Source organism: Jaculus jaculus, chromosome 21 (assembly GCF_020740685.1).
Source record: "Jaculus jaculus isolate mJacJac1 chromosome 21, mJacJac1.mat.Y.cur, whole genome shotgun sequence".
Lineage (NCBI taxonomy): Eukaryota > Metazoa > Chordata > Mammalia > Rodentia > Dipodidae > Jaculus > Jaculus jaculus.
The window spans coordinates 7,937,354-7,948,460 of record NC_059122.1 but is presented as its reverse complement, the minus strand read 5'-3'; the positions used below and the strand labels follow the sequence as shown (position 1 = coordinate 7,948,460).

General features: G+C 46.8%; 1 non-coding gene across 1 annotated transcript; it reads left to right on the top strand.

Annotated features, from left to right (window-relative positions):
* Positions 1-893: 893 nt before the first annotated feature.
* LOC123456402 lies at positions 894-1,000 on the top strand. The gene has a single exon (XR_006634504.1). It is a non-coding gene; the product is annotated as a U6 spliceosomal RNA (small nuclear RNA).
* The last annotated feature ends 10,107 nt before the right edge of the window (positions 1,001-11,107 follow it).

Below are 11,107 nucleotides of genomic sequence, written 5' to 3'. Positions count from 1 at the left end.
TCAACCTGTGAGTATGAGGCGAAGAAAAGGTCTCATGCTCCATGCTGGAAGAAATGCTTCTCTCCCCCGCCCACTACTAGTGATAACAAAATAATATGCTTATGGGCTGGAGGGATGGCTTAGCGGTTAAGGCATTTACCTGCAAAGCCAAAGGACCCAGGTTCGATTCTCCAGGACCTGGAGTTTGTTTTGCAGTGGCTGGAAGCTCTGGCACACCCATTCTCTCTCCCTCTTTCTCTGTCAAATAAATCATATATATATATATATATATATATATATATATATATATATATATATATATATGATATATATATATATATATGCTTATGGTTCCCACTGATAGTGGTGGACATATCTCAGCGTTAGAGGGAACCAGCTTCCGTGTGCGACCCATGGAGCAGTGGCTGAGGGACAGATAGAAATAGTCAAAGGGCTTGCTGGTGCTCAAAGCTCTGACTAAACTGTGTGTCCCCTAGGCCTGCACCTCCTCTTAGATGGATAATGCATGTCCTCGTTATTAAGCCCCTTTCAGCTTGTCTGGCTTGCAGCTGAATGGGTCCTCACTCATCAGAACCGATACCAGAATTAGTTGACAGGGGGTGTGTGTGTGGTGGTTTGATTCGGGCGTCCCCCCATAGACTTAGGTGTTCTGAATGCTAGGTTCCTCAACTGATGGCAATTAGAAATTAAAGCCTTCTGGAGGCGGTGTATTGCTGGGGGCGGGCTTATAGGTGTTATAGCCAGCTTCCCCTTGCCAGTGTTTGGCACGCTCTCCTGTTGCTGTTGTCCACCTTATGTGGGCCAGGGGTGATGCCCACCCTCTGCTCATGCCCTCATTTTCCTTGCCATCGCGGAGCTTCCCCTCAAGCATATGATCCAAAATAAACCCTTTTGTGCTCAATTCTGCAGCACGTATACTAAAATTGGAACGATACAGAGAAGATTAGCATGGCCCCTGCGCAAGGATGACACGCATATTCGTGAAGCATTTCAAAATATGCCCTTTCTTTCCCCAAAAGCTGCTCTTGGTCTGGGTGATTTCTGCCAGCAATACAAACCTGAGTAAAACAGGGAATGTCCATCAGTTTCTCGAACCGGATACTCAGGATGTCTTCAAAGGTGAAACCTGTGACGAATGGTCTCACGTGGCCAACTTCTGCCGCACTCAGTGCGATTTTTCTTAAAACAAACAAACAAACAAAATAACCTCATGCTCCTTCCTGTTTCTTTTTCTTTTTTAATCTTTTTGTTGTTGTTGTTATTGTTGTTTTGTTTTTTGAGGTAGGGTCTCACTCTGGCTCAGGCTGACCTGGAATTCACTCTGTAATCTCAGGGTGGCCTTGAACTCATGGCGATCCTCCTACCTCTGCCTCTCAAGAAGTGCTGGGATTAAAGGCATGTGCCACCACGCCCGGCTCTTCTTCCTACCTTTCGATGTGCCTCTGCTGCTCTTCAGGGGGCATCTGCAGGTGCTCTTGGCTGCCACTCTTCTCTTTTCCTGTGGTGGGATCATGCCTCCTCCCCTGCGACCTTACCTGTGTTCCCATACCATCTCCATCCCCACGTTCACCCACCATCAAACCTTGGTGCAAACATCTGCATCTTGGAGGTCACCCTAATAGATCTCTAGCACCCATTCATGCCTCAACATAGCACTTCTTTTTTTTTTTTTTTTTACAGAAAATGGAAATGCCTGATCATCCTTGCTGAGCTGTTGGTCCAGTGAGCGCAGAAAGGCTATCTTCTGCTGATACTCCTCCCCTCAGGGTCTAACACGTACTTGGTGTTATATAAGATATTTGTTGAAAGAATGATAAATTAATAACTTAAAGCTATCCAAATATTCCCCATTGCCTGGTTCCTGAATGCTTTAGGATCTTTTTTTTTTTAAAGAACACATTTATTTATTTAACACACAGAGAGAGAACGGCGTGCCAGGGCCTCCAGCCACTGTAAAAGAACTCCAGACACACGCATCACCTTATGCATCTGGCTTACGTGGATACCGGGGATATCAAACCTGGGTCCTTAGGCTTCACAGCCAAGCCATTTAGCCACTAAGTCACCTCTCCAGCCACTTTAGGATGGTCAGTTCTACAGAGACCCTTGTCAATGAAAAGTGGCTTGGCACAAACCCCAAGCATCAAGGTGTTGGACCACTTTGCCACATGACCGTGGAATTTTGCCTTCTTACAGTTTTGCAACCGTTCACTCCTTCATATAAGCCATGGCTAGGCCCCTGGGGTTCAGTTTCGCACCCAGATTTTAGGTGGAAGGCTTAGACCAGTTTCACACAATTAAGAAGATGCTGAGGAAAATGCAAGTCCACTTCGACTTATTTCCTAAAATTCCCTGCGCCCGCCAATGTAACGAGACACAGTCACGAGACGGTGGCCGGTTCAAGAAGCAGCAAGATGCTGACCCGAGGTAGTGGGTGGAGGCAGCAGACGGAGGGGTCGTAGGTGGGCGGAGGTTGAGTTCTCCATAGGGTGGGAGTTAAGCGTGGGTGTTCATGGAAAAGAATTCGATGGGTGAGGCAATGAGGAGTTAAAGTGAAATACAGGCATGTTAAGGGTGCCCTGAGTTTCCATCTCCTGCTTGTGAGATGAAGCACTGTGAGGTTAGGGATTCCCTGGCTGGACTACAAAATTATTCATATTTTCTTCTTGGACCCATTGTGAGGGGAGATAAAAGACACAGAGGCAGAGGGTGGCTGGAGATACGGCTTAGCAGTTAAGGCAGTTGCCTGCAAAGCCTAAAGACCCAGGTTTGGTTCCCCAGGACCCACATAAGCATGCCCATTCTCATGCTCTCTTCTCTCTATCTGCTTGCAAATAAATAAATAAAAATATGTTCTTTAAAAAGAAAGAAAGAAGGATGGAGAGATGGCTTAGTGGTTAAGCGCTTGCATGTGAAGCCTAAGGACCCGGGTTTGAGGCTCCATTCCCCAGGACCCACGTTAGTCAGATGCACAAGAAAGTGTGTGCATCTGGAGTTCATTTGCAGTGGCTGGAAGCCCTGGTGCACCCATTCTATCTCTCTCTCTGTGTCACCCAAATAAACAAATAAAAATGAACAACAACAAAAAAAATTTATAAAATAAAGAAGCCAGGCTTGGTGGCGCATGCTTTTAATCCCAGCACTCGGGAGGCAGAGGTAGGAGGATCGCCATGAGTTCGAGGCCACCCTGAGATTACAGAGTGAATTCTAGGTCAGCCTGTGCTAGAGCAAGAACCTACCTCAAAAAACCAAAAATAAAAATCAAAGAGCAGGGGCAGAATGCAATACAATCATTGTTGCTAAGGTATAGGAAGGGACAGGGCAAGGATATAGGTTGTCTAACTCTTTGGTCCCTGGACGTGTACCTAGCATAAGGTTTCTTCTAGAATCTTCTTTTTTCATTATTTTCTCATAGGAACTGAGTCCAAACAAGTAAGGAAGCTTTCAAACAGCACCGACTCCTCATCTCCACAAATACTGACAGAGCATCTACAAGAAGCAATTTGTTAGGGCCGGGCGTGGTGGCGCACGCCTTTCATCCCAGCACTTGGGAGGCAGAGGTAGGAGGATCGCCGTGAGTTCGAGGCCACCCTGAGACTCTATAGTGAATTCCAGGTCAGCCTGCGCTAGAGTGAGACCCTACCAAAAAAAAAAAAAAAAAAAACCACCAAAAAACAAAGAAGTGATTTGTCTTAGTTAAGTGTCCAGGAATAGGTCACATCGGCAACTGTGGCTCCACGGAGACCTGCGGTCTAGCTGGAGATACAGAGATGGCATCTGCTAGTTTTGGTACAATGTGATGAGTCTTGTGGAGGCTGTGAGCCAGCCACCTGGGGGAAGGTGACGGGCAAGATGTCCCCAGTGAGCTACCTGTGCTGAGGCTTGATGGGTGTGTGAGGGGCTTGCCAATAAGATTAGGCGAGGGACAGTTCTGGTTGATGCTTCGGCACCTCTTCGGGCATGGAAATGTGGACGTCATGGCAAATCGCTAGCTGGGGTTGGCTGATCTTGGACATGCTCATCACCAAGCACATATTTTTCTAGGGTTTGTGCGGAGATGGATTTCCGCGTGTGCTGTGCTTCAGAAAGTCGCCCTGGGCTGTTTATTTACTCCAGAACCCAGCAGGGTGTCCCAGCCAGAGGCAGCTGGGAGTAAATAGCTTCCATTACCCAATACCCCCCCCCAAAAAAACCCACAGTCTCAGCCCCCTGGGTTCTTCCAGCTCCTGATTCATGGCAGTGTGAAAGCCCCAGGAGCTTCGGGAATGTTCCATTTTTAGAAATGAAGTTGAGAGGGACAGGACAACGTGAATGGCAAGGGGATTCAGACTCTAAGACATTTTTGGGATGAAAATGGATCCATCACATAAGCTCCCGGGTAGGAAAAGATGTTACTAGTGCACAGAATGTAAGGTCGCATGCTGCAGTCCACCCTGAAGATGACTCTGAGGTCGTGTGATCGAGGCTCACTCGAGACTCTCCTGAGTGTCCTTGGCTCTCCTGTGGTTTGATCTCACTGCGTTGAGCGCGTGAAACCAGCGATGAAGTCACTTTACCCCTGAGAGCACCATTGTAGGGGACGCTCTGACATGGATTCCAAATGTTACATGGCTCCGTTGTTCCGTGGGGAGGAGAGAGACATCCACTCGTGAGCAGCCCAGCTACCCTGACCCCAGCTCCACAGCCTCCTTCCTTTCCTCCATTTGGGGGCCTAGTGGCTTATGTGAAGGGGACAGAACTCATACATGCCCCTATTAGAGGAGAAACATAAGTCTCATATTTCCAAGTAAGGAAACTCCACTTTATCCCTAAAGGTCTGGTTTGAAGGTAGACACAGTATTTAGCCATTGAGGCACTTTATTATTCATGAAGAATCTTAGGTTTTGTTTGTTTGTTTGAGGTAGGGTCTCACTTTAGCTCAGGCTGACCTGGGAATTCACTATATAGTCTCAGGGTGGCCTCGAACTCACAGTGATCCTCCTACCTCTGCCTCCCGAGGGCTGGGATTAAAGGCATGTGCCCAGCTTTTTAAAATATTTTTAAATTTTTTCATGATTTCTTTGAGAGAGGCACAGAGAAATAGGCAGAGAGCGAGAGACAGAAAGGAGAGAAGCAGAGAGAGAATGGGTGCTCCAGGGCCTCCAGACAGTACAGATGAATTCCAGATGTGTGCATCCTCTTGTGCAGCTGGCTTACATGGGGCCTGGGGAATTGAACCTGGGTCCTTTGGCTTTGCAGGCAAGCACCTTAACTGCTAAGCCATCTCTCCAGGCCAAATCTTAGGTTTTTTCTATTTTATTTGTTTACTTATTTGAGGGAGAGAGAATGGGCACACCAGAGCCTCCAGCCACTTCAAACATGCTCTGAAGTGTGCACTACCTTGTGCATCTGGCTTACGTGGGTTCTGGGGAATCGAACGTGGGTCCTTATTTAGGCTTTGCAGGCCAAGCGCCTTAACTGCTAAGCCAGCTCTCCAGCCTGAAGAATCCTAGTGTCTGTCCAAAGGAGGAAAGTAAGTACCTGTAAGTTCTCTGTGTCTTTAACTAAGTCTACCTAGGTCGACCTGCCTGTTGAAAAGGGATACACACAGGTGGTATAAACAGCCCTCAGTGAATGTTAGCTTCTGGGCTGCGGAGATGGCTCAGTGGTCAGAGACACTTGCTCCACAAACCCGCTGGCTCCCACAGTTTGGATTCCCTGCAGTCATGGACACCTGGAAGCGTAGTGACATGCGTGCCTGCAATCCAGCGCCCCTGAGGCAAGGGGACGTGGAGTCAAGAGAGTCCCAACCCCGATAAGCACTTCTCTTAATGTTCATACCCTTATATGAACGCTACTCTCACTTTGGGTAGAGAATCTTCTCTTTTCAGATGGCAGTGACCTTGGGATGACTCCGGGCGTGGTGGCGCACACCTTTAATCCCAGCACTCGGGAGGCAGAGGTAGGAGCATCGCTGTGAGTTCGAGGCCACCCTGAGACTCCATAGTGAATTCCAGATCAGCCTGGGCTAGAGTGAGACCCTACCTTGAAAAACCAGAAAAAAAAAAAAAAAAAAGAAAATGCCTTTTTTTCCCTAGGAAGAAAAGCCCACCACTCTGATTCTATCTTTGTCTGTAAAATGGGAATAATACCTATCTTTAAAAAGAAGTATCATAAGTATTCATAATATATATATTTCTTGATACTGAACACTTTTTTCAATTTTAATTTATTTATTGGGGGGTGGAGAGAGAATGAATGGCTGCCCCGGGACCTCTAGCTGCTGCAAATGAACCCCAGATGCAGGCACTACCTTGTGCATCTGGCTTATGTGGGTCCTGGGGAATCGAACCTGGATCCTTTGGCTTTATAGGCAAGTGCCTTAACCACTAAGCTATCCTTCCACCCTGAACACATTTTCAAAAAAAGTTTTGCTTTCTGTTTTTCTTATCCTGAAGCTTAATGCTCAAATCTGTTCAACTTCAGAGGTAATTTGAAGTGCTCTTGTTAAATATCAATAATGGGGCTGAGGAGATGATGGCTCAGTGGTTAAAGGTACTTGCTTGCAAAGCCTACTGGCCCAGGTTCAATTCTGCAGCACCCACATAAAGCCAGTCATACAAGTGGCACATGCGTCTACAGTTTGCAGTGAGTGGAGACCCTGGCATGCTCATTCTCTTTTCCTCTCTCTCTCTTTGCAGATAAATAAGTCAAACTTTTTTTTAAGTGTAGATAATGGCTAAGCTTCTTCAGATTAGCCTACCTACTTGATAACTCTGCAATGACAAAACTGATCATTTTTGAAACATGACCTTTTAAAAATATGACTTTTTAAAAATATTTTTTATTATTCATTTATTTGACAGAGACAAGAAGAGAGACAGAGAGAGAGAATGGGTGCTCAGGGCCTCCAGCCACTGCAAACAGACTCCAGATGCATGCTCCCCTTTGTGCAGCTGGCTTACGTGGGTACTAGGGAATCGAACCTGCGTCCTTTGGCTTTGCAGGCAAACACCTTAACCACTAAGCCACCTCTCCAGCCCTTAAAAAATATATCTTAAAAAAATCCTTACATTGTAATCACATAAGCATTCCTTCCACTTCCCCACCTTGGTCTGGCTGGTGCCTTCCTCCCTAGTGTTTGAGAAGAAGCCCCCCGGGTTCTGCACACAGCTCTACTCTGCCAGGCTAGGAGGTTGATTCCCTCTCACTTCTGGTCATCAGCCACTCAGGTGACAGGTTGAGCTTGCCTTGAGATCTCAGGAGGATGGCTTCAGCTCTTTCTTCCCTGCGTGCTCCACAGCCCCAAGACTTGCAGTCGCCCTGAACTCTCCTCTCCTCGGGGCATCATGGCTGTTTCTGTCTTCTGCTCCTGTGTGTCATGTTGGCCCTTCACTTCATAAAGCTCACATGCTTCCCGCTGGTGCTGCATTGCCTGAGGAAAGAGAGAGTGAGACAGGACCAGAGAAGAAGGTGACATTGCAAGCATGCAAGCATCAAATCAAATCCACTGTGAACCTTGAGTCCATCAGGCTCTTGCTTAGCAAATACCCACTTCCTGCCAGAACCTGTCCCTGGTCTTTTTATCAGAGGGATCCCTAGCAAAGGAGAGAAGTTCGAGGCACTCTCCGTTAGAAGAATCATTCTAGGGCTGGAGGGATGGCTTAGTGGTTCAGGCACTTGCTTGCAAAGCCAAAGGACCCTGGTTCGATTCCCCAGGACCCACGTAAGCGAGATGCACATGGTGGCATTGGCAGTGGCTGGAGGCCCTGGTGTGCCCATGCTCTCTCTCTCTCTTAAATAAATAAATAAATAAAAACAAACTAAAGAATGTGAATTCTTTTTTTAAAAGAAAAATAATTAGCTCTTCACTCTCTTATTAGAACACCAGGAAACAGTTTACATGAGACTTATTCTCACATTGTTCTATTTCAAGATTTCCATCAGTGCTTAAGGTATTTAAGAATCGAGCAGGCCTTCTTCTCTTTCCAATGCCCTGAGCCCAAGTTTGGTTGGCTCTTATTAGAGGACCCAGCACTGCCCCTTCCTGTTGTCGCCCTTGCCAACTGTGATATGTAACCCTGCCTGTTTCAGATTTCCTCTTCCCAAGTCATTCCAGATGCTCCCGGGAAGGGACAGGAGGGCTTATTCTGGTTAATGCGATGGGTGACTGTTTAACCTGTGCTCTCTTGATTCTGATGTCTCAGTTTTTTTTTTTTTTGACTCCACAGCTAAATCTACCTGATATGTACATGCATACATAAATACAGACAGGAGAGGTGCCAGTTAAGAGGCTTCCTGGGGTCCCTGGACAGCCACGAAGCAGCATGAGGCCACTTAGGTTTGATGGGCCAAGACCTGGGCCATAGACCTGCCGGACGGAGCAGGAATGAACAAACACGCCGCCTTTCCGCAAGGCGTCACGGCTTGTATATCCAAAGCCATCTTTATCATGGGCAGGTGCATATTACCTGAATGCTATTCTCATTTTACAATCGAGAAATCGCAACCCAGGAAGCTTAATTGGCTCCTTAATTTCCCAAAGATGGTACTGAAAACCTGACCAGCTCACATGTCGGGCTATAGCTCATTTTATTACATAACATCAAAGAGGCAATGATTTCCTCTCCAAATTCAGCAATTTTAGAGTGTGCACGCATATTTAGATTTGTAGCTTATTGCATCCCAGACAACATTTATACACACGCACACACACACACTCATAGTGTTACAACTGAGTATGTGGGAACTGTATCTCTGAAAGATTTTTGAGGGCTGGAGGGATGGCTTAGCGGTGAAGGCGTTTGCCTGCAAAGCCAAAAGACCCAGATTTGATTCCCCAGGACCCACGTTAGCCAGATGCACAAGGGGGTGCATGCATCTAGACTTTGTCTGCAGTGGCTGGAGGCTTTGGTGCACCCATTCGCTCTCTCTCACTCTCTGTTCCTCATTCTCTGTCAAATAAATAAATAAAATATTTTTAAAAAAGAAGATTTTTGAACCCAAAACCTCAAATGATTCGCTTGGTTTTTGGTCAACAAACAAGAACACTTGTGTTCCCACCATTCAATTTTGGGGTGGGTGAGTGGGTAATGTCTACCAAAGTCTGCTCTGTTGAAATCCAAACACACTCACGTCGCACACTGGGCCCCAGCCGAAGGCAGCTGAGACCCAGGAAGCCTGTCCGACGTTCGCACTGCCTCTGTGGAAAGCTGAGCTCCCTGTGTGTGTGTGTGTGTGTGTGTGTGTGTGTGTGTGTGTGTGTGTATTCATGGAGCCATGAAAGAGGCGTTGAACAAAAGCCATCCAAGAGTAACAGGAGGGCTGTACGTTAAGAGGTGCTGGCGGGCAATGCGGGGTAGCTCTATCAGGAGATGGCTGGCTTGCTGATAGCCAAGCAAGGCTGAGATCGTTGGTGAACAAATGGCACAACGTATTGTTCTCACTGTCACGTGGATAAGCCAGCTGTGTGGTGCGGGCAAGGTTGCCATCCAGAATACGGTTTTGCGCCTTGCAGCCTAAGCGCTAGGATTAGACAGTCTCACTAAGGGCAAGTCCTAGATTCTCTCTGAGCCCTTGGCTCCGTCTTCTATATGCAGCATCACTTTTTGTTGTTGTTGTTGTTTTGGTTTTGGTTTTGGAGATAGGGTCTCGCTCTAGCTCAGGCTGACTTGGAATTCACTGTCGTCTCAGGGTGGCTTCGAACTCATGGTGATCCTCCTACCTCTGCCTCCCGAGTGCTGGGGCGAAAGGTGTGCGCCCCCATGCCCGGTCTAGTAGCATCACTTTTTATTTGACTTAAAAAAATATTTTTATTCATTTTATTTTATGTACTTATTTATTTGAGAGAGAGACAATGGACATGCCAGGGCCTCTAGCCACTGCAAAGGAACTCCAGATGCATGCACCCCCTTGGGCATCTGGTTTATGTGAGTCCTGGGGAATCGAACCATGATCCTTTTGCTTTGCAGACAAACGCCTTAACCACTAAGCTGTCTCTCCAGCCCCTTTACTTGCCTCTTGATAGACATAAATGACATAACCTCATTAACGCGGTTACCACCGGGATTTGCTCTTTCCTGAAGTTCGATCCCCGCATCTCTAGGTGAATCATGGGACGGCTTAGATGTTTTGGGGGACCCGCAGGAGGACCACTGCTTTCAAAGGCAGCTCCTTTCTCTTGGCTCCTGGAAGTTTCTCAAGGCCTTCCTTGTCTTTTGTTACTGTGACAGCTCAGGCGCCAACTGCAGTGGAGCCTCTCTCTCCATGTGAGTAAACATGTTGGAGGGATAGATGGAACTTGGACCAGGAGCTGTGGCCTGTGTAACCAATGAAGAATTTCCACCGAGTTACGAAATCAGCCACTGGTGTTTGGACACTGGAGGGTGGAAGATAGCAAGAGGACATTGTGAGAGGGCTTTTCTTGCTTCCCTTAGTGTTCTGAAACGTCCTCACGCTCTCTGTCCTTCCATCCTGCTGAGAGACAGTTTTGAGAAGAAAGGAGTTCAAATTCTTCCTGAAACTGCCATGCAGCGTAACCCTGAGCTGGAATTTAATATTCTGAGCCTTGGTCATGCAGGATAGTGTGACGGCTAAAAGAGGCGAACGCCGGTATCACATGCCAATTTCACTGCTTGTTAACTGTGCCCTTGAGCCACAGTGGGGTACATTTCCCCTCGCTTTCATAATGAGCATGGGCAACTCTGTCTTAGTTGGCCATACGAATTATGTGATAGAGATGATCGATAGATAGGTACATAGACAGACAATAGATTACTATGAACAGTGTTCAACACGTACTTTTAATACTAAGTAATAGGGCTGGAGAGATGGCTCAGCGGTTAAGGCATTTGCCTGCAAAGTCAAAGGACCTCGGTTGGATTCCCCAGGACCCACATAAGCCAGATGCACAAGGGGACGCATGCATCTGGAGTTTGTTTGCAGTAGCTGGAGACCCTGGCATGCCCTTTCTCTCTCTCCCTCTCTCCCTCCTTCTCTCTCTCTTTCTCTCTCAAGTAAATAAATCAAAATAAAGTAAAAACAATACTAAGTAATGATATAATATGATTATAATTATCATAATTAAAGCCTTTATCTATAATGAGTGATTGCTTATGCTTACAGTTAA